The sequence below is a fragment of the Ooceraea biroi genome, chromosome 13 (genome assembly GCF_003672135.1).
Source record: "Ooceraea biroi isolate clonal line C1 chromosome 13, Obir_v5.4, whole genome shotgun sequence".
Classification (NCBI taxonomy): Eukaryota; Metazoa; Arthropoda; class Insecta; order Hymenoptera; family Formicidae; genus Ooceraea; species Ooceraea biroi.
This window is the reverse complement of record NC_039518.1, coordinates 4471376-4491375: the sequence shown is the minus strand read 5'-3', so window position 1 is coordinate 4491375 and position 20000 is coordinate 4471376. Positions and strand designations below refer to the sequence as shown.

Below are 20000 nucleotides of genomic sequence, written 5' to 3'. Positions count from 1 at the left end.
TCGGACGCGCGGCGACGGGCCGCACTCCAACCCCGCGTGCACCGACCGTGCGGATCTCCCGTACGCGTCGGTCGCGCGCGGCAAACTTTTACGTGCCGCGGTCCCCGTGTAGCCACGGGGGCGGCGGCCCGCGCGTCGCTCGGACGCGCGGCCAGGCTGATCGAAGGGCCTTCGAAAGCTCAATCACTCAGAGACGATCTGTAAGAGAGACACGCAACAAACGTGTGTACACAAACTACTACCCTGAACGGTGGATCACTTGGCTCGTGGGTCGATGAAGAACGCAGCTAATTGCGCGTCAACTTGTGAACTGCAGGACACATGAACATCGACATTTCGAACGCACATTGCGGTCCACGGATACAATTCCCGGACCACGCCTGGCTGAGGGTCGTTTCAGCGAAACGAAGACTGCTTGCGCCAGCGGTCGCGCCCCGGCGCGACCGGCGTACGAGCGATCGTTGGACGTTTCGCCGAGAGGCTACGGACCAGAGGCGCCAGCGCGCGCGCGGTCTACCCTCGGCGTCGTCTCAAATGAGTAATACGAGGAAAGAAGTGTGTTGAAGGAGGTGGGAAAGGTGTGGCGTGTGCGTTGGACGAGGTGAAAGACGTTGCGCAGTGTCGCGTGCCCGCGACGGCAACGAGGAGAATCCGCGCCAACCCGCCGCCGCCGCCGCCGCCCACCACCACACGCACGGTTACGACGTGTGCGTCTTAGAACAGACAGACGCACGCGAGACACGGAGGAACGGAAGTCGCGCGGCGCTTGTCGTTCACGAACGAGCGCACGCGCGCGAGCCGACCGCGTGTCCGGAGTCCACGAAGGTGTACACGCTCTCCGAAGGGCGCCGACGACGCTGACGCGTCCGTGTAGAGCGCGAAGGAGAGAAGGGAGGTACTTCTCGATCTCGATCGAGCAGAGGACCCGGCACGTCGAAGACGGTCGCGTTGCTCGCGCGCGAGGCGCGCGGCGGTTTGGGATCGTCGCCCACTCTCGCCCGCCAGAAGCGCCGCCGACACGCCAAAGTCGAATACTCGAATACTCGAAATCGTGTTGGAATCCGTTTCTCGTAGTGCTGCGTCCCGTGCGACACACGGTGTTGCACTCGTATATATCGAGTGCCGGTGCGCGCGTGCCGCGTCGCTGAACGCGCGCGTGCCCGCGCCCGCGCACGTCGAATTCGAATTAACTCTGACGACCTCAGAGCAGGCGAGATTACCCGCTGAATTTAAGCATATTACTAAGCGGAGGAAAAGAAACTAACCAGGATTTCCTTAGTAGCGGCGAGCGAACAGGAAAGAGCCCAGCACCGAATCCCGCGGTTCCGCCGCAGGGAAATGTGGTGTTCGGGAGGGTCCGCTTATCCCGTGGCGTCGCTTCGCGTCCAAGTCCATCTTGAATGGGGCCACTTACCCGCAGAGGGTGCCAGGCCCGTAGCGACCGAGGCGCGCCGCGGGAGGATCTCTCCTTAGAGTCGGGTTGCTTGAGAGTGCAGCTCTAAGTGGGTGGTAAACTCCATCTAAGGCTAAATACGACCACGAGACCGATAGCGAACAAGTACCGTGAGGGAAAGTTGAAAAGAACTTTGAAGAGAGAGTTCAAGAGTACGTGAAACCGTTCAGGGGTAAACCTAAGAAACCCAAAAGATCGAACGGGGAGATTCATCGTCAGCGGCGCTGGCTTCGCGTCGGTGGGCGATGTCCCGCGGTGCCGATAACCTCGGCCCTAGCGCGGGCACGCTACCGTGCGCCGATGTCCGGCGTCCGTCGTCGTGCACTTCTCCCCTAGTAGGACGTCGCGACCCGCTGGGTGTCGGTCTACGGCCCGGGTGGTAAGACTGACGCGTCGCCGGTAAAACGGCACGCGGCAAACCCCCGGTCGCCCGGCCGGCTGCCCGGCGGTATGCGAAACGGTACCAGGCCGCGCCACGCGCGCGTCGAGCCCGTCGCAAGCGAGCGCCACGGCACCCGGAGGTACGGACCCAGCGCCGTCCCCGGTCCTGGTCCGCTGTTAGCTGTACGGTGTAACCTTCGACAGGCCTTGCCCTCGCGGCCCCGCGCCGCGAGTCTACCGGTCGGCGACGCTACTGCTTTGGGTACTCTTAGGACCCGTCTTGAAACACGGACCAAGGAGTCTAACATGTACGCGAGTCATTGGGACTAGCGATACCTAAAGGCGCAATGAAAGTGAAGGTCGGCCCTGGCCGCCGACCGAGGGAGGATGGGCCGCGTCGCGATGCGGCTCCGCACTCCCGGGGCGTCTCGCCCTCATCGCGAGGAGAGGCGCACCCAGAGCGTACACGTTGGGACCCGAAAGATGGTGAACTATGCCTGGTCAGGACGAAGTCAGGGGAAACCCTGATGGAGGTCCGTAGCGATTCTGACGTGCAAATCGATCGTCGGAACTGGGTATAGGGGCGAAAGACTAATCGAACTATCTAGTAGCTGGTTCCCTCCGAAGTTTCCCTCAGGATAGCTGGCACTCGGCCGTTCCGCAACGGAACGCGCGCGAGTCTCATCTGGTAAAGCGAATGATTAGAGGCCTTGGGGCCGAAACGACCTCAACCTATTCTCAAACTTTAAATGGGTGAGATCTCTGGCTTTCTTGAATTATGAAGCCACGAGCATCTCGGATCAGAGTGCCAAGTGGGCCATTTTTGGTAAGCAGAACTGGCGCTGTGGGATGAACCAAACGCAGAGTTAAGGCGCCCAACTCGACGCTCATGGGACACCATGAAAGGCGTTGGTTGCTTAAGACAGCAGGACGGTGGCCATGGAAGTCGGAATCCGCTAAGGAGTGTGTAACAACTCACCTGCCGAAGCAACTAGCCCTGAAAATGGATGGCGCTGAAGCGTCGAGCCTATACTCTGCCGTCAGCGGCAAGTGGGGCGGCCGCACCCCCCTCGCGGGGGCCGCGGTCGTCACGAGGCCCTGACGAGTAGGAGGGTCGCGGCGGTGTGCGCAGAAGGGTCTGGGCGTGAGCCTGCCTGGAGCCGCCGTCGGTGCAGATCTTGGTGGTAGTAGCAAATACTCCAGCGAGGCCCTGGAGGACTGACGTGGAGAAGGGTTTCGTGTGAACAGCCGTTGCACACGAGTCAGTCGATCCTAAGCCCTATGAGAAATCGCATGTCGATGACGGCGTGATATACCCGAGTGCTGTTCACTCCCCGCCCCTATCTGTGTCTGTGTCTCTCTACGGAGAGCAGCAGCAGCAGCAAGCAGAGCGGGGCCGGCGGCAGTGCGCGGCGACACTTGTGGTGGCTGCGCGCGCGAGCGCGAGCGCGAGCGGGTGCGTGAACTCTCAGTCAGAGAGACGACGACTCGCGGACACACGCGCGAGCGCGAGCCGCGCAGCCGACGGTGTTGTGCGCGGAACGAGGCACACGCCCGTCGGGCGAAAGGGAGTCCGGTTCCTATTCCGGAACCCGGCAGCGGAACCGCATACAATTCGGGCCCTCGTAAGAGTGTTCGTCGGGGTAACCCAAAATGACCTGGAGACGCCGTCGGGAGATCCGGGAAGAGTTTTCTTTTCTGTATAAGCGTTCGAGTTCCCTGGAAACCTCTAGCAGGGAGATAGGGTTTGGAACGCGAAGAGCACCGCAGTTGCGGCGGTGTCCGGATCTTCCCCTCGGACCTTGAAAATCCAGGAGAGGGCCACGTGGAGGCGTCGCGCCGGTTCGTACCCATATCCGCAGCAGGTCTCCAAGGTAAAGAGCCTCTAGTCGATAGATTAATGTAGGTAAGGGAAGTCGGCAAATTGGATCCGTAACTTCGGAATAAGGATTGGCTCTGAGGAGCGGGGCGTGTCGGGCTTGGTCGGGAAGCGGGTCTGGCTGACGTGCCGGGCCTGGGCGAGGTGAACGGTCGGCGTTCTCGCGCCGTTGCCGGGATCCGAGCTCGGTCCCGTGCCTTGGCCTCCCGCGGATCTTCCTTGCTGCGAGGCTTCCGTGGCGGCGCGAGCCGTCGTGGTCGTCCTCTTCGGCCGCCATTCAACGCTCAGCTCAGAACTGGCACGGACTAGGGGAATCCGACTGTCTAATTAAAACAAAGCATTGCGATGGCCCTCGCGGGTGTTGACGCAATGTGATTTCTGCCCAGTGCTCTGAATGTCAACGTGAAGAAATTCAAGCAAGCGCGGGTAAACCATTCTACGTTTACCCCTAAAACGGCCAGTAGGCCTGCTGATCTCGGGTATCCGAGCGAAGGTGGGGACCGCTGGTCGTAGCAAGAGAATGGTAGCAAAGTGGCAAACTTGCGACGGCTACTCGTCTAACGTCTACACGAGTACTGAGGAGATGGGGGCCCCACCGGTGGCTACCGGTGCCCCGTCGTTTGGTGTCGGACTCTCAGGGCAGTGAGGGTGAGCCTGGGCACGTGGGTGTTGCGTTATGAAGTTCTGCGTGGCATACCCTTAAGTAGGAGGGCTGGTAATCAGTCACTCCAGCTCCACCGAAACGGGACCGGTACAATTCTGCCGGTTCCTCGGTCGGAGTGCTTACTTCCTGGGGCTAGATAACAGGAACAAGAAGGAGAGCATGTTGCTCGCAGACCATTCGAATAGTTGCACGGTGAAACCGTAGTCCCCTACGTAAGACGGGCTCGCATACCGGGAGTATTAATCTTCGGTATGTGCTTTGTAACGGAAAACGCGGTGCGGACCCGGAACCTAGCGTGTTGGGAAGTAACTGTGAAGTACCGTGCGACACCTCGCGGGGTCACTGGGGCTAACGCCCCCCAGACCCCCGGTGCGGTCGTAACTATGACTCTCTTAAGTAATATACGCGCAACAAGAGCAAACTGACGCAACAAAGGCAGAGTGGCTAACTGCCCGCCCACCAGCAACGGGGAACGAAGCGATCCACGGACCATCGCAAAGGCCGAATCACATGATTCAGGGTAAATGGGACACACGCTCGTCGTTGGGCTTGCCAGTCCACGACTTGTACGTTCACGCGCCCTGTCGGGCCGATTCCATAGTATACGTGCAGCACTCAGGAGGAGTTAAAATGCTGTCTGTCGATGGTGAGCTTTGCCCTAGCAGAACTTCGCGTTCTGGGCGCCTGTACACAGCTCCGTATATCAGACGCTGCCTCGAAGAGTGTGGTGCGTAGGAATCGACCCGAAAGCTTGAAGCGCTCTGCTTGGAACAGCCACATAGTACGGCGTGGATGGCTAGCCGGGACCCGGCCGTTAACCCCGTTGGTGCGATTGGTCTCGGCATTTTTCTTTTTGTGTGATTCGCCACAAAATGGAAAACAACACGCCGACGCCGGCGGCGACTCCCAAATAAACCGCCGCTACATCAAGAGAGGCCGCCATCTCTCACAAAGGAAACCGCCAAGAACATCAAAGTTTGCGCCCCCCCCATCGCCTTTGAGATGCGCATGGGACATAAAGGAATCCGCAAATCTCCACGTAGAGCAACGAGCTCATAGTTACGGGTTCGGTGAGCGTCTCGGAGAGCCTCTCCCGACCAAGTCGTGCACCTACCTCCTTTATAAGGTCCGCTGGAAACGCTTACGTCAAGGAGGCTAAACCGGTGTACGGCGAAATCTGGAGGCAACCCGGGCTCTGAGTCTGCTCTGGGCAGAAGCGAGCGGTGGCATTCCGCACGGGAACATCGCGGCAGGTTAGCACCCACTGTCCGCGTTATCTGATTGCTGTGAAGACTAGAGCCAAGCCTCGGACGGCGAGGAGCGCTCCGTTCCTCGACAGCAGACAGGAGCCTCTAAGAAGACCAAGCTGGGACAAGATAACGATGGAGTTTTGAAATGTTAGTTGCGTTTGTAGAAGGAGTTGTCAAAGTGTCTCCGAGGTAAGAAAGTAACTATTATTGGCGCTTCCAGCCTGAAAGGATGGAGATACGGCAACGTGGCTGAAGCGCCATGCAAACGCTGAGTTACATTCAAGTGCGCCACGTGTATAAGCGATTCAGCAGAGAGCCCCGCGCTTTTGCCACATTCCGAAAGCCAGGCCCCAAACGTGCAGCAATGATGATAACCATAATGCGGGAATGTGGCAAGCGTATAAAACGAGTCGGAGCTTCGCAACACGAACGGCACGCGCATTCCCGCCACCCCGAAACAAAGAAGGGCAGGCGGTCTGGCGGGAGCGGAACCAAGGCCAGGCAGGCAAAGTAATTCTCTGACAAGAAGAAAGGAAAATGTAGAGCTGGAAGTCGAGTTAAGGAAGGGAAATTCATAGCGACAAAGATGGTGATACACCTGCTTGGCAAAACAGCCAAGCAGATCCGAGACAAAGAGGCACGGCGGCCTACAAGAGGAAGATAGAGGTAGCTCTAGCGCCATTCGGACCGATCAGAGCGAAGACGAGCATATTTGAAGAGACGAGCGGAAGCGGATGAGGAAGAGGAAGGAAAAGAGTGCGCCGAGGAGATTGACGAGCTGCCTGTCACTCCCGGGGATGCCCGCATCAAACGGCCGACGAAACTGCGTGCCGAGCGCCGAAGCCACAGACGCGGAAAGAAAGCTTCGGCAACTCTCAAGAGGCGCATGGAGAGAAGAGGTAGCGAGGTCAGTGTTGCGAGACATGGCCCCTCCGCTACTCGCCGAAGAGCGCTTGCGTCCAGCTGGCTCAGAGGATCCTGGCGAACATAATTGAACAGCAGGGGCAGCTGCGAGTGAAGAAGAGATGCGGGAAGTGGACGACCAAGTGTGGAATACTTCGCAGAGAACAGTCGTGCGGCCAAAGGAAAACGATGCGGTGGGAAGATGGCAAGAGGAAGAGAGACGGAAAGCCGATACAGCAATACAAAAAAAAATTTTAACCCCCGGGGCCCAAAGGGGAACCTTCCAAGAGCTGTATAGGAAAATCCAGGCCCCTGTGCTAAACATATAAGGGAGGGTATCGACTGTACTGAGCAGAGAGAACAAAGTTGGAGACAGTCGATAGCAAAGACCTATACAGCTCACTGGGAACAAAAGCCACAATTAACCTCCCAAAATTCGAGAAAGAGATCGGAGAGGGGCTTGCAGGACGTCCTGACTCCGATCGTTAGTTGCGAGATAGGACAAGAGAATATTTCTCGCACAAAAACAAACGTAGGCGCAGGTCGGATGGCTAGTCAAAACGGAACATAAGCAGCCGAACCGCCAAGAGAAATCCTCGACTATGGTACAAACAAGAGGTCCGTGGCTATCAACATCAGTTGGAGGATTAATAGAACGGACGCTTCTGCCGAAAGACGCCAGGATCACACTTGGTGAAAAATTACAGGCCGATCACGATAGTTCCCTTCGCACTTATCTGGGGATCGTAGACCAGAAGCTACGCGAAGCGTCACAATGAATCCACGCAAAAAGGATTCACCTCCTCCTCGAAGCCGGTCTTATAACACGTGCACATCTGTACGAGTTACCGCACACGAAGCTACGGAGCCTTGGTACGCAGTTGCGCTCTCCAATACGTTATGCACGATACCGCATGACAATTGGACGTCCAATTGCACTGCGACCAGCCTCCTGTTACTTCGAGTGCCGCAGCAACTCGCTCAAGATGTGCACGTTGTTAAAGCACCCGGCTTCGGAGGTGAATCCTTTTTGGCGTGGATTCATTGTGACGCTTCGCCGTAGCTTCTGGTCTACGATCCCCCAGTATAATCGTGCCAGAAGGGAACCTATCGTGATCGGCCTGTAATTTTCACCAGCGTGTGATCCTGGCCGTCTTCGGCAGAAGCGTCGTTCTATTAATCCTCCAGACTGATGGTTGATAGCCACGGACCTCTATGATGTTGTACCATTAGTCGGAGGATTTCTCTTGCGGTTCGGCTGCTTATGTCCCGTTTGACTAAGCCATCCGGACCTGCCGCTACGTTTGTTTTGTGCGAGATATTCTCTTGTCTATCTCGCCACTAACGATCGGAGTCAGGACGTCCTGCAAGCCCTCTCCGGATCTCTTTCTCGAATTTTGGGAGTTAATGTGGGCTTTTGTTTCCCACAGTGAGCTGTATAGGTCTTGATATCGACTGTCTCCAACTTTGGTCTCTTCTGCTCAGTACAGTCGATACCCTCCCTTATATGTTTAGCCAGGAGGCCTGGTTTCCTATACAGCTCTTGAGTCCTGGCGTATTTGTATTGCTGTATTCGGCCTTTCCGTCTTCTCTTCCTCTTGCCAGCTATCGTTTTCCTTTTGGCCGCCACGCTGTTCTCTGCGAAGTATTCCACCACTTGGGTCGTCCACTTTCCGCATCTCTTCTTCACTCGGCAGCTGCCCCTGCTGTTCAATTATGTTCGCCAGGATTCCTCTGAGCAGCTGGACGCAAGCTGCTGCTTCGGCCGAGGTAGCGGCAGGGCCATGTCTCGCACACTGACCTCGCTACCTCTTCTCTCCATGCGGCCTCTTGGAGAGTTGCCGAAGCTTCTTCGCGCGTCTGTGCTTCGCGCTCGCACCAGTTTCGTCGGCCGTTTGATGCGGCGGATCCCCGGGAGTGACAGGCAGCTCGTCAATCTCCTCGGGCGCATCTTTTCCTTCCTCTTCCTCATCCGCTTCCGCCTTCGTCCTCTTCACTATGCTCGTCTTCGCTCGAGTCCGGTCCTGAATGGCGCTAGACTACTCTATCTTCCTCTTGTAGCCGCGTGCCTCTTTTGTCTCGGATCTGCTTGGCTGTTTTGCCAGGCAGGTGTATCACCATCTTTGTCGCTATGAATTTCCCCTTCCTTAACTCGACTTCCAGCTCTAGCTTTTCCTTTCTTCTTGTTCAGAGAATACTTTGCCCTGCCTGGCCTTTGGTTCGCTCCCGCCAGACCGCCTGCCCTCTCTTTGTTTCGGGTGGCGGGATGCGCGTGCCGTTCGTGTTGCGAGAGCTCCGACTTCGTATACGCTTTGCCACATTCCCGGCATTTATGGTTATCATCATTGCCTGCACGTTTGGGGCCTGGGCATTTCGGAATGTGGCAAAGCGCCGGGTGCTCTCTGCTGAATCGCTTATCACACGTGGCGCACTTGAATGTAACTCAGCGTTTGCATGGCGCTCAGCCACGTGCCGTATCTCATCCTTTAGGCTGAGCGCCTATAGTTACCTTTTCTTACTCCGAGACACTTTTGACAACTCCTTCTTACAAACGGCACTAAAATTTCAAAATCATCGTTCTCTTGTCCAGCCTGGTCTTCTTTAGAGGCTCCCTGTCTGCTCGTCGAGGAACGGAGCCGGCTCCCTCGCCGTCGAGGCTTGGCTCCTAGTCTTCACAGCAATCAGATTAACGCGGACAGGGGTGCTAACCCTGCCCGCGATGTTCCCCGTGGGGAATGCCACCGCTCGCTTCTGCCCCAGAGCAGACTCAGAGCCCGGGTTGCTCCGATGATTTTCGCCGTACACCGTTTAGCCGCTCCTTACGTAGCGTTTCCAGCGGGACCTTAGTAGGAGGTAGGGTGCACGACTGTGTCGGGAGAGGCTCTCCGAGACGCCTCACCGACCCGTAACTATGACTCGTTTGCTCTTACAGTGCGAGGATTTGCGGATTTCCTTTATGTCCATGCGGCATCTCAAAGGCGACGGCAACCTTTGATGTTCTTGGCGGTTTCTTTGTGAGAGTGGCGGCCTCTCTTGATGTAGCGGCGGTTTATTTGAGTCGCCGCCGGCGTGTTGTTTTCCATTTTGTGGCCGAATCACACACAAAAGAAAAATGCCGAGACCCAATCGCCACCCAACGGGGTAACGGCCGGGTCCCGGCTAGCCATCCACGCCCGTACTATGTTGCTGTTCCACCAGAGCGCTTCAAGCTTTCGGGCGCATTCCTACGCACCACACTCCTTCGAGGCAGCGTCCTGATATACGGAGCTGTGTACAGGCCGCCCCAGAACGCGAAGTTCTGCTAGGGCACACAGCTCACCATCGACAGACAGCATTTAACTCCTCTCTGAGTGCCTGGCACGTATACCTATGGAATCGGCCCGACAGGGCGCGTGAGACCGTACAAGTCGTGGACTGGCAAGCCCAACGACGAGCGTGTGTCCCATTTACCCTGAATCATGTGATTCGGCCTTTGCGATGGTCCGTGGATCGCTTCGTTCCCCGTTGCTGGTGGGCGGGCAGTTAGCCACTCTGCCTTTGTTGCGTCAGTTCTGCTCTTGTTGCCGCGTATATTACCTTAAGAGAGTCATAGTTACGACCGCACCGGGGGTCTGGGGGCGGTTACCCCCAGTGACCCCCAGCGAGGTGTCGCACGGTACTTCACAGTTACTTCCCAACACGCTAGGTTCCGGGTCCGCACCGCGGTTTTCCGTTACAAAGCACATACCCGAAGATTACATACTCCCGTAAGCGAGCCCGTCTTACGTAGGGACTACGGTTTACCGTGCAACTATTTCGAATGGCTCTGCGAGCAACATGCTCTCCTCTGTTCCTGTTATCTAGCCCAGGAAGTAAGGCACTCCGACGAGGAACCGGCAGAATGGTACCGGTCCCGTTTCGTGGAGCTGGAGTGACTGATTACCAGCCCTCCTACTTAAGGGTATGCCACGCAGAACTTCATAACGCAACACCCACGTGCCCAGGCTCACCCTCACTGCCCCTGAGAGTCCGACACCAAACGACGGGGCACCGGTAGCCACCCGGTGGGGCCCCATCTCCCTCAGTACTCGTGTAGACGTTAGACGAGTAGCCGTCGCAAGTTTGCCACTCTTGCTACCATTCTCTTGCTACGACCAGCGGTCCCCACCTTCGCTCGGATACCCGAGATCAGCAGGCTACTGGCCGTTTTAGGGGTAAACGTAGAATGGTTTTACCGCGCTTGCTTGAATTTCTTCACGTTGACATTCAGAGCACTGGCAGAAATCACATTGCGTCAACACCCGCGAGGGCCATCGCAATGCTTTGTTTTAATTAGACAGTCGGATTCCCCTAGTCCGTGCCAGTTCTGAGCTGAGCGTTGAATGGGGCCGAAGAGGACGACCACGACGGCTCGCGCCGCCACGGAAGCCTCGCAGCAAGGAAGATCCGCGGGAGGCCAAGGCACGGGACCGAGCTCGGATCCCGGCAACGGCGCGAGAACGCCGACCGTTCACCTCGCCCAGGCCCGGCACGTCAGCCAGACCCGCTTCCCGACCAAGCCCGACACGCCCCGCTCCTCAGACAACTACTTATCCGTACGGATCCAATTTGCCGACTTCCCTTACCTACATTACTCTATCGTAGAGGCTCTTACCTTGAGAACTCTGCTCGCGGGTGAGCACCGGGGCACCTCCACGTCGCGTCTCCGTGTTTGGTCACATCCGGAGGAACAAATGGTGCTCTCTGCGTTCCAAACCCTAAGTGGGGAATTTCTCGAACGCTTATACAGAAAAGAAAACTCTTCCCGGATCTCCCGACGGCGTCTCCAGTCATTTTGGGTTACCCCGACGAACACTCTCTCTACGAGGGCCCGAATTGTATGCGGTTCCGCTGCCGGGTTCGGAATAGGAACCGGACTCCCTTTCGCCCGACGGGGCGTGTGCCTCGTTCCGCGCAAACACCGTCGCTGCGCGGCTCGCGTCGCGCGTGTGTCCGCGAGTCGTCGTCTCTCTGACTGAAGTTCACGCACCCGCTCGCGCCGCGCTCGCGCGCGCAGCCACCACAAGTGTCGCCGCGCACTGCCGCGCGCCCCGCTCTGCTTGCTGCTGCTGCTGCAGCTGCTCTCCGTAGAGAGACACAGACACAGTAGGGGCGGGAGTGAACAGCTCGGGTATATCACGCCGTCATCGACATGCGATTTCTCATAGCTTAGGACGACTGACTCGTGTGCAACGGCTGTTCACACGAAACCCTCTCCACGTCCTCCCACGCCTCGCTGGAGTATTTGCTACTACCACCAAGATCTGCACCGACGGCGGCTCCAGGCAGGCTCACGCCCAGACCCTTCTGCGCACACCGCCGCGACCCTCCTACTCGTCAGGGCCTCGTGACGACCGCGGCCCCGCGAGGGGGGTGCGGCCGCCCACTTGCCGTGACGGCAGAGTATAGGCTCGACGCTTCAGCGCCATCCATTTCAGGCTAGTTGCTTCGCAGGTGAGTTGTACACACTCCTTAGCGGATTCGACTTCCATGGCCACCTCTGCTGTCTTAAGCAACCAACGCCTTTCATGGTGTCCATGAGCGTCGAGTTGGCGCCTTAACTCTGCGTTTGGTTCATCCCACGCCAGTTCTGCTTACCAAAATGGCCCACTTGGCACTCTGATCCGAGATGCTCGTGCTTCATAATTCAAGAAAGCCAGAGATCTCACCCATTTAAAGTTTGAGAATAGGTTGAGGTCGTTTCGGCCCAAGGCCTCTAATCATTCGCTTTACCAGATGAGACTCGCGCGCGTTCCGTTGCGGAACGGCCGAGTGCCAGCTATCCTGAGGGAAACTTCGGAGGGAACCAGCTACTAGATAGTTCGATTAGTCTTTCGCCCCTATACCCAGTTCGACGATCGATTTGCACGTCAGAATCGCTACGACCTCCATCAGGGTTTCCCCTGACTTCGTCCTGACCAGGCATAGTTCACCATCTTTCGGGTCCCAACGTGTACCTCTGGGTGCGCCTCTCCTCGCGATGAGGGCGAGAGCCCCGGGAGTGCGGAGCCGCATCGCGACGCGGCCCATCCTCCTCGTCGCGGCCAGGCCGACCTTCACTTCATTGCGCCTTTAGGTATCGCTAGTCCCAATGACTCGCGTACATGTTAGACTCCTTGGTCCGTGTTTCAAGACGGTCCTAAGAGTACCCAAAGCAGTAGCGTCGCCGACCGGTAGACTCGCGGCGCGGGGCCGCGAGGGCAAGCCTGTCGAAGGTTACACCGTACAGCTAACAGCGGACCAGGACGGGACGGCGCTGGGTCCGTACTCCGGGTGCCGTGGCGCTCGCTTGCGACGGGCTCGACGCGCGCGTGGCGCGCCTGGTACCGTTTCGCATACCGCCGGGCAGCCGGCCGGGCGACCGGGGGTTTGCCGCGTGCGTTTTACCGGCGACGCGTCATTTACCACCGGGCCGTGACGACACCCAGCGGGTCGCGACGTCCTACTAGGGGAGAAGTGCACGACGACGGACGCCGGACATCGGCGCACGTAGCGTGCCCGCGCTAGGGCCGAGGTTATCGGCACCGCGGACATCGCCACCGACGCGAAGCCAGCGCCGCTGACGATGAATCTCCCGTTCGATCTTTTGGTTTCTTAGGTTTACCCCTGAACGTTTCACTACTCTAACTCTCTCTTCAAAGTTCTTTTCAACTTCCCTCACGTATTGTTCGCTATCGGTCTCGTGTCGTATTAGCTTGATGGAGTTTACACCCACTTAGAGCTGCACTCTCAAGCAACCCGACTCTAAGGAGAGATCCTCCCGCGGCGCGCCTCGTCGCTACGGCCTGGCACCCTCTGCGGGTAAGTGCCCCATTCAAGATGGACTTGGACGCGAAGCGACGCCACGGATAAGCGACCCTCCCGAAACACCACATTCCCTGCGGCGGAACGCGGATTCGTGCTGGGCTCTTTCCTTTCGCTCGCCGCTACTAAGGAAATCCTGGTTAGTTTCTTTTCCTCCGCTTAGTAATATGCTTAAATTCAGCGGTAATCTCGCCTGCTCTGAGTCGTCAGGTTAATTCGAATTCGACGTGCGGCGGCGGGCACGCGCGCGTTCAGCGACGCGGCACGCGCGCACCGGCACTCGATATACGAGTGCAACACCGTGTGTCGCACGGGACGCAGCACTACGAGAAACGGATTCCAACACGATTTCGAGTATTCGAGTATTCGACTTTGGCGTGTCGGCGGCGCTTCTGGCGGGCGAGAGTGGGCGACGATCCCAAACCGCCGCGCGCCTCGCGCGCGAGCAACGCGACCGTCTTCGACGTGCCGGGTCCTCTGCTCGATCGAGATCGAGAAGTACCTCCCTTCTCTCCTTCGCGCTCTACACGGACGCGTCAGCGTCGTCGGCCCCTTCGGAGAGCGTGTACACCTTCGTGGACTCCGGACACGCGGTCGGCTCGCGCGCGTGCGCTCGTTCGTGAACGACAAGCGCCGCGCGACTTCCGTTCCTCCGTGTCTCGCGTGCGTCTGTCTGTTCTAAGACGCACACGTCGTAACCGTGCGTGTGTGGTGGGCGGGCGGCGGCGGCGGGTTGGCGCGGATTCTCCTCGTTGCCGTCGCGGGCACGCGACACTGCGCAACGTCTTTCACCTCGTCCAACGCACACACCACACCTTTCCCACCTCCTTCAACACACTTCTTTCCTCGTATTACTCATTTGGAGACGACGCCGAGGTAGACCGCGCGCGCGCTGGCGCCTCTGGTCCGTAGCCTCTCGGCGAAACGTCCAACGATCGCTCGTACGCCGGTCGCGCCGGGGCGCGACCGCTGGCGCAAGCAGTCTTCGTTTCGCTGAAACGACCCTCAGCCAGGCGTGGTCCGGGAATTGTATCCGTGGACCGCAATGTGCGTTCGAAATGTCGATGTTCATGTGTCCTGCAGTTCACAAGTTGACGCGCAATTAGCTGCGTTCTTCATCGACCCACGAGCCAAGTGATCCACCGTTCAGGGTAGTAGTTTGTGTACACACGTTTGTTGCGTGTCTCTCTTACAGATCGTCTCTGAGTGATTGAGCTTTCGAAGCCCTTCGATCAGCCTGGCCGCGCGTCCGAGCGACGCGCGGGCCGCCGCCCCCGTGGCTACACGGGACCGCGGCACGTAAAAGTTTGCCGCGCGCGACCGACGCGTACGGGAGATCCGCACGGTCGGTGCACGCGGGGTTGGAGTGCGGCCGTCGCCGCGCGTCCGAGACCCGTCCCGAGATCCGTCGTGCAGCAACCGGCATTCGCCGCGCGCGCGCGCACGACCCTCTCGCACGGCTGTCTCTCTTTGCGCGTTGGCTAAGAGCGCGATCGCTAAGAGCGTCTCTCCTCACCAGGGTCTCGCGCGGTCTCACGAGACCACCGAGTACGCCGTGGTGGAGAGCCGGGGCGGAAGTTTCTTTCAAAAACCATCGGGCGTGTGAGAGCCCTCACGCGGGCGGCGCGTATCGCATTCGAGTGTTCAAAGTAGGCTTTTCGCTTCGTTCGACACGCCGCGGAGCACGCGGACACCCCCTTTCGCTTTCGAGTGTTCAAATTGTACGCCGTAAGTGTGTACACACGTGTATACACCACACGGCGTGGGGGTTTTGCGTGCGTACGGGCGTGAGCGTCGCCGTGTCGTCGCCTCGCCGCTCAGTTACCACCGGTTCGCGCCGACGCCCCGGCCTGGCGGCCGTGCGGCAGTCGGCGTCCCGCTTCTTAGCGATATGCTCCTCCTCCTCTCCTCCTTAGGCAGGGAGAGAGGTGTTTTCCCGGTGCTCTCTCCTCTCTGCGCGTGTCACGGGCCCCCGGCGGCGCCGTGCGGCGCGCGCCAAGAGCGGAACGCGTGCGAGAGAGACCACCAGGAGGGACGCGTCGGAGGCTCGGAGATACGCGGTCCCTCGTCGCGAGCGTACCCCGCCGCGTGTAACGCGGTCCGAGGACGCCGCCGCCCGCAGCGACTGATATATACCGTCAATTCAGCGTCGCCACGGGTCTTGTCCATCCGTCAATTCGCTTGGTTTGCGTTTGGTCTCTGTTATATAGTGCGCGCACGCGTGGTGCACGCACGGAGACGACGCGCGTCACGGCGCGTGCCTCCTCTCTTCTCTCTTCTCTCTCAGTCGCCGACTGCTGCGGACTCGCGTCGCACAGAGCAGGACCTCCTCTTTAAACGTTAATGATCCTTCCGCAGGTTCACCTACGGAAACCTTGTTACGACTTTTACTTCCTCTAAATGATCAAGTTTGGTCATCTTCCCGGCAACATCGCAATGCCGAGACATTGCCGCGCACCAGTCCGAAGACCTCACTAAATCATTCAATCGGTAGTAGCGACGGGCGTGTGTACAAAGGGCAGGGACGTAATCAACGCGAGCTTATGACTCGCGCTTACTGGGAATTCCTCGTTCATGGGAACAATTGCAAGCCCCAATCCCTAGCACGAAGGAGGTTCAGCGGGTTACCCGGGCCTTTCGGCCAGGGAACACACGCTGATTCCTTCAGTGTAGCGCGCGTGCGGCCAGAACATCTAAGGGCATCACAGACCTGTTATGCTCAATCTCGTGCGGCTAGAAGCCGCCTGTCCCTCTAAGAAGATTTGTTTGTACGTTGGTAGTAAAAACCCGCCGCCGAGGCCGGGGGCCTTCGCGATACCATAAGTACGCCTATTAGCAGGCTAGAGTCTCGTTCGTTATCGGAATTAACCAGACAAATCGCTCCACCAACTAAGAACGGCCATGCACCACCACCCACCGAATCAAGAAAGAGCTATCAATCTGTCAATCCTTCCGGTGTCTGGCCTGGTGAGGTTTCCCGTGTTGAGTCAAATTAAGCCGCAGGCTCCACTCCTGGTGGTGCCCTTCCGTCAATTCCTTTAAGTTTCAGCTTTGCAACCATACTTCCCCCGGAACCCAAAAGCTTTGGTTTCCCGGAAGCTGCCCGCCGAGTCATCGGAGGAACTTCGGCGGATCGCTAGCTGGCATCGTTTATGGTTAGAACTAGGGCGGTATCTGATCGCCTTCGAACCTCTAACTTTCGTTCTTGATTAATGAAAACATTTTTGGCAAATGCTTTCGCTTCTGTCCGTCTTGCGACGATCCAAGAATTTCACCTCTAACGTCGCAATACGAATGCCCCATCTGTCCTATTAATCATTACCTCGGGGTTCCGAAAACCAACAAATAGAACCGAGGTCCTATTCCATTATTCCATGCACACAGTATTCAGGCGAAGGTAGCCTGCTTAAGCACTCTAATTGTTCAAAGTAAACGTACCGGCCCGACTCGACACTCAGTAAAGAGCACCGCGACGGGATATCAGTTGGGCCGCCCCTCGCGAGGCTAAGCCCACCGGTAGGACGTCCCACATCACGCCAGTTAGACACCGCGAGCGGTGAACCGACGGTGTGCGACACAGATTCAACTACGAGCTTTTTAACCGCAACAACTTTAATATACGCTATTGGAGCTGGAATTACCGCGGCTGCTGGCACCAGACTGCCTCCAATGGATCCTCGTTAAAGGATTTAAAGTGTACTCATTCGATTACGGGCCTCGGATGAGTCCCGTATCGTTATTTTCGTCACTACCTCCCGTGCCGGGAGTGGGTAATTTGCGCGCCTGCTGCCTTCCTTGGATGTGTAGCCGTTTCTCAGGCTCCCTCTCCGGAATCGAACCCTGATTCCCCGTTACCCGTTACAACCATGGTAGGCGCAGAACCTACCATCGAAAGTTGATAAGGCAGACATTTGAAAAGATGCGTCGCCGGTACGAGGACCGTGCGATCAGCTCAAAGTTATTCAGAGTCACCAGGATAACGGCGGACGCACGGGACCGCGCGCCACCGATTGGTTTGATCTAATAAAAGCGTCCCTCCCATCACTGGTCGGGACTCTGTTTTGCATGTATTAGCTCTAGAATTACCACAGTTATCCAAGTAAATGTGGGTACAATCTAATGAACCATAACTGATTTAATGAGCCATTCGCGGTTTCACCTTAATTCGGCATGCACTGAGACATGCATGCTTAATCTTGAGACAAAGTATATGAACTACTGCAGGATCAACCAGGAGTTCTCTTCGTGCAGAGAGAGCTCGACTCGCGCTCGGCGCGCGCGCAGCGAGAAGCTCGCGCGACGCGCCGAGCGCGATCGTGCGTGCCTTCACTTCCTCCGCAGGCCTCGGGGCAACATCGTGTTTTCCCTTCATATAATAAAAGCCCGCGAGGCTAGAGGGCAAGAAGACGGAAAAGCGTGTCGTACGGAACACCGCCGTCGTGATTGCCGGTCGGCGACACGTTGTTTGTTCTGCGTTTTGCATCGACGTCGCTGCTCGACGCGCCGAGAGGGCCGCCGCTACAGCACTTCACTCTCTTCTCTCGCGTCGTCGCACGCCGCCCCGTTTTCGTTTTAATAAATATATAAAGATCGGTTCCAAATGACCAGGGTTTGCGTGTGGTTTAAGTTTCGGGAGCGTCGCGAGTCGTACGTATACGATCGCGACTTGTGCAGCACGGCTACCCTGATTAAGGCCTCCCACCGTAAACTCCGCACAGAAATTGGTCCGTGTTTCAATTCTAAAGATCATTCTCACTCTCCTTTTGTAAAAGTTTTCTGCGTGCGCATGAGCGCATCCGTGCCCTGAGCGATAGATCGAAGTGCGCTGACGCCCTAGGACTCGTAGGACTTTTCCACGGTACTAGGCGCAAGCGATGAACGAACATTGGCAAGCGTACGCGTAGGTGTAGCGACGGCCGCCGCCAAAGTCCCCCGCGGCGTGTTGCTTCCGTGACGAACCTCCGGCGCTCCTCATCGGTTCGTACGCAAAGTCTCCCCGCGGTGGCGTGTTGCTTCGGTGACCACACCTCCGGGGGCGGACGGGCGACCGCGACCAAAGTACCCCGCGGGCGGTTGCTTCGAAGGACGACACTCCGGAGCGGACGGCTAACGCGACCAAAGTGCCCCGCGGCGTGTTGCTTCCGTGACGACACCTCCGGAGCGACGGCGACGCGCGACCAAAGTCCCCCGTCGGCGTGTTGCTTCGGTGGCGACACCTCCATCCGGACGCGCACCGCGACCAAGTCCCCCCCGCGGCGTGTTGCTTCGGCGACGACACCTCCGGAGTGCGGGACGGTACGGCGACCAAAGTCCCCCGCGGCGTGTTGCTTCCGTGGACGACACGCTGTCCGGCGCTCCTCACCGGTTCGTTACGCAAGTCCCCCGCGGCGTGTTGCTTCGAGTGGTCGACACCTCCGGCGCTCCTCACCGGTTCGTGACGCAAGTTCCTCGGCGGCGTTGTTGCTTCGAGGCGCGAGCGCCCGGTGCCCTGACCGTTCGTGCCGCAAGTACACCGCGGCGTGTGGCTCCGAGCCGGCCGACCTGCCAAGTACCTCGCGCATGTTGGCCTCGCCCTCACCTAGCAAAGTCCCCCCGCGGGCGGTTTGCTTCGGCCGAGCGGGCCTGAACCAAGTCGCGTCGCGGCGTGTTGTCTTCCGCTTTTCGTGTTTGGAAGCGGCGTTGTGGGCTTCGCTCTCTCCCGAGGGGAGTACAAGACGAGATCCCCAAAAGGGCCGATGGGCCTGAGGTCTCCCAATCAGATCGCCAGTCGGTGGGTAACTGCTCTACCGAGAACAAGCCACCCCGCCCATGTACCTTTAAGTCGTCACATGGGACGATCCGGAGTCTCGACAGTCGAAACTGCGGAAACCCGACGGATCGAATCCGGTAGACGGCCGTGCCGTCGTGACGGGGTGGAGTCCCTGTCGACAGTGCGAGTTGGCGCCGTACGGGCAAAAAAAAAAACCGGGCTTCGTGCGAACGGGGCCCGGCCCCGTGGGGGGGGAACGGTGCCTAGTAAAAGTGTTCAAACCATTGTTTTTGGGGGAAAGCCTTTCGACCCCACGAAGAACTTTCCTTAAGAGAATTAATCATTGCCAACTTTCGGGACTTAGAGGGAGGAATTACGGGCCTTTTAAGTGGGCGTTTTCCCAAGGCAATAAAATCCACGGACTGTAGGCTTCGGGCACCCACCGCGGGCCTCGGACCCGAGTGCGTTGAAAACCAAATTGTTCGAACTTTGCGCGTTCCTCTCGTACTGAGCAGGATTACTACCGCAATGACGAGTCATCAGTAGGGTAAAACTAACCTGTCTCACGTCGTCTATCTCTCTCGTAAAGAGTAGCTAGGCGAACCCTTTGTTGAACTCCGAAATTCTCCCCCCCAGGCCGTACATTATGATTGGCCGGCGCAACATCGTCGAAGAAAGCAATGTGTGCGAGCTCATTAATTCTAATAATTCATGAAGAAACACGCACGCACGTAATAGCTCGGAGCGGCTTATGATTGACGGTTAGAGAGCTGCCTCGGCACTCGCGTTTTTATGTGCCGGATAAGCTATATTCTGATATTTTAATAGACCTAATTTGCATGTAAAACCACTTTCGAAATCATTTTGTCTCCAGCACGCCACCGGCGTGCTTCCTTTCC

General features: G+C 57.9%; 1 long non-coding RNA gene and 2 other non-coding genes across 3 annotated transcripts in view; 1 reads left to right on the top strand and 2 right to left on the bottom strand.

Moving 5' to 3' along the window:
• The first annotated feature begins 239 nt into the window (after nucleotides 1-239).
• Nucleotides 240-394, top strand: LOC113563323. Its single transcript, XR_003407408.1, has one exon. It is a non-coding gene; the product is annotated as a 5.8S ribosomal RNA (ribosomal RNA).
• Nucleotides 395-11281: 10887 nt separating this feature from the next.
• Nucleotides 11282-20000, bottom strand: part of LOC113563302 — a 14102-nt gene continuing 5383 nt past the window's right edge. The window contains exon 3 of the long non-coding RNA XR_003407398.1: nucleotides 11282-11369. This is a non-coding gene — a long non-coding RNA (uncharacterized LOC113563302). The remainder of the gene's footprint in view (nucleotides 11370-20000) is intronic.
• On the bottom strand, nucleotides 14352-14506 carry LOC113563313. Its single transcript, XR_003407400.1, has one exon. It is a non-coding gene; the product is annotated as a 5.8S ribosomal RNA (ribosomal RNA).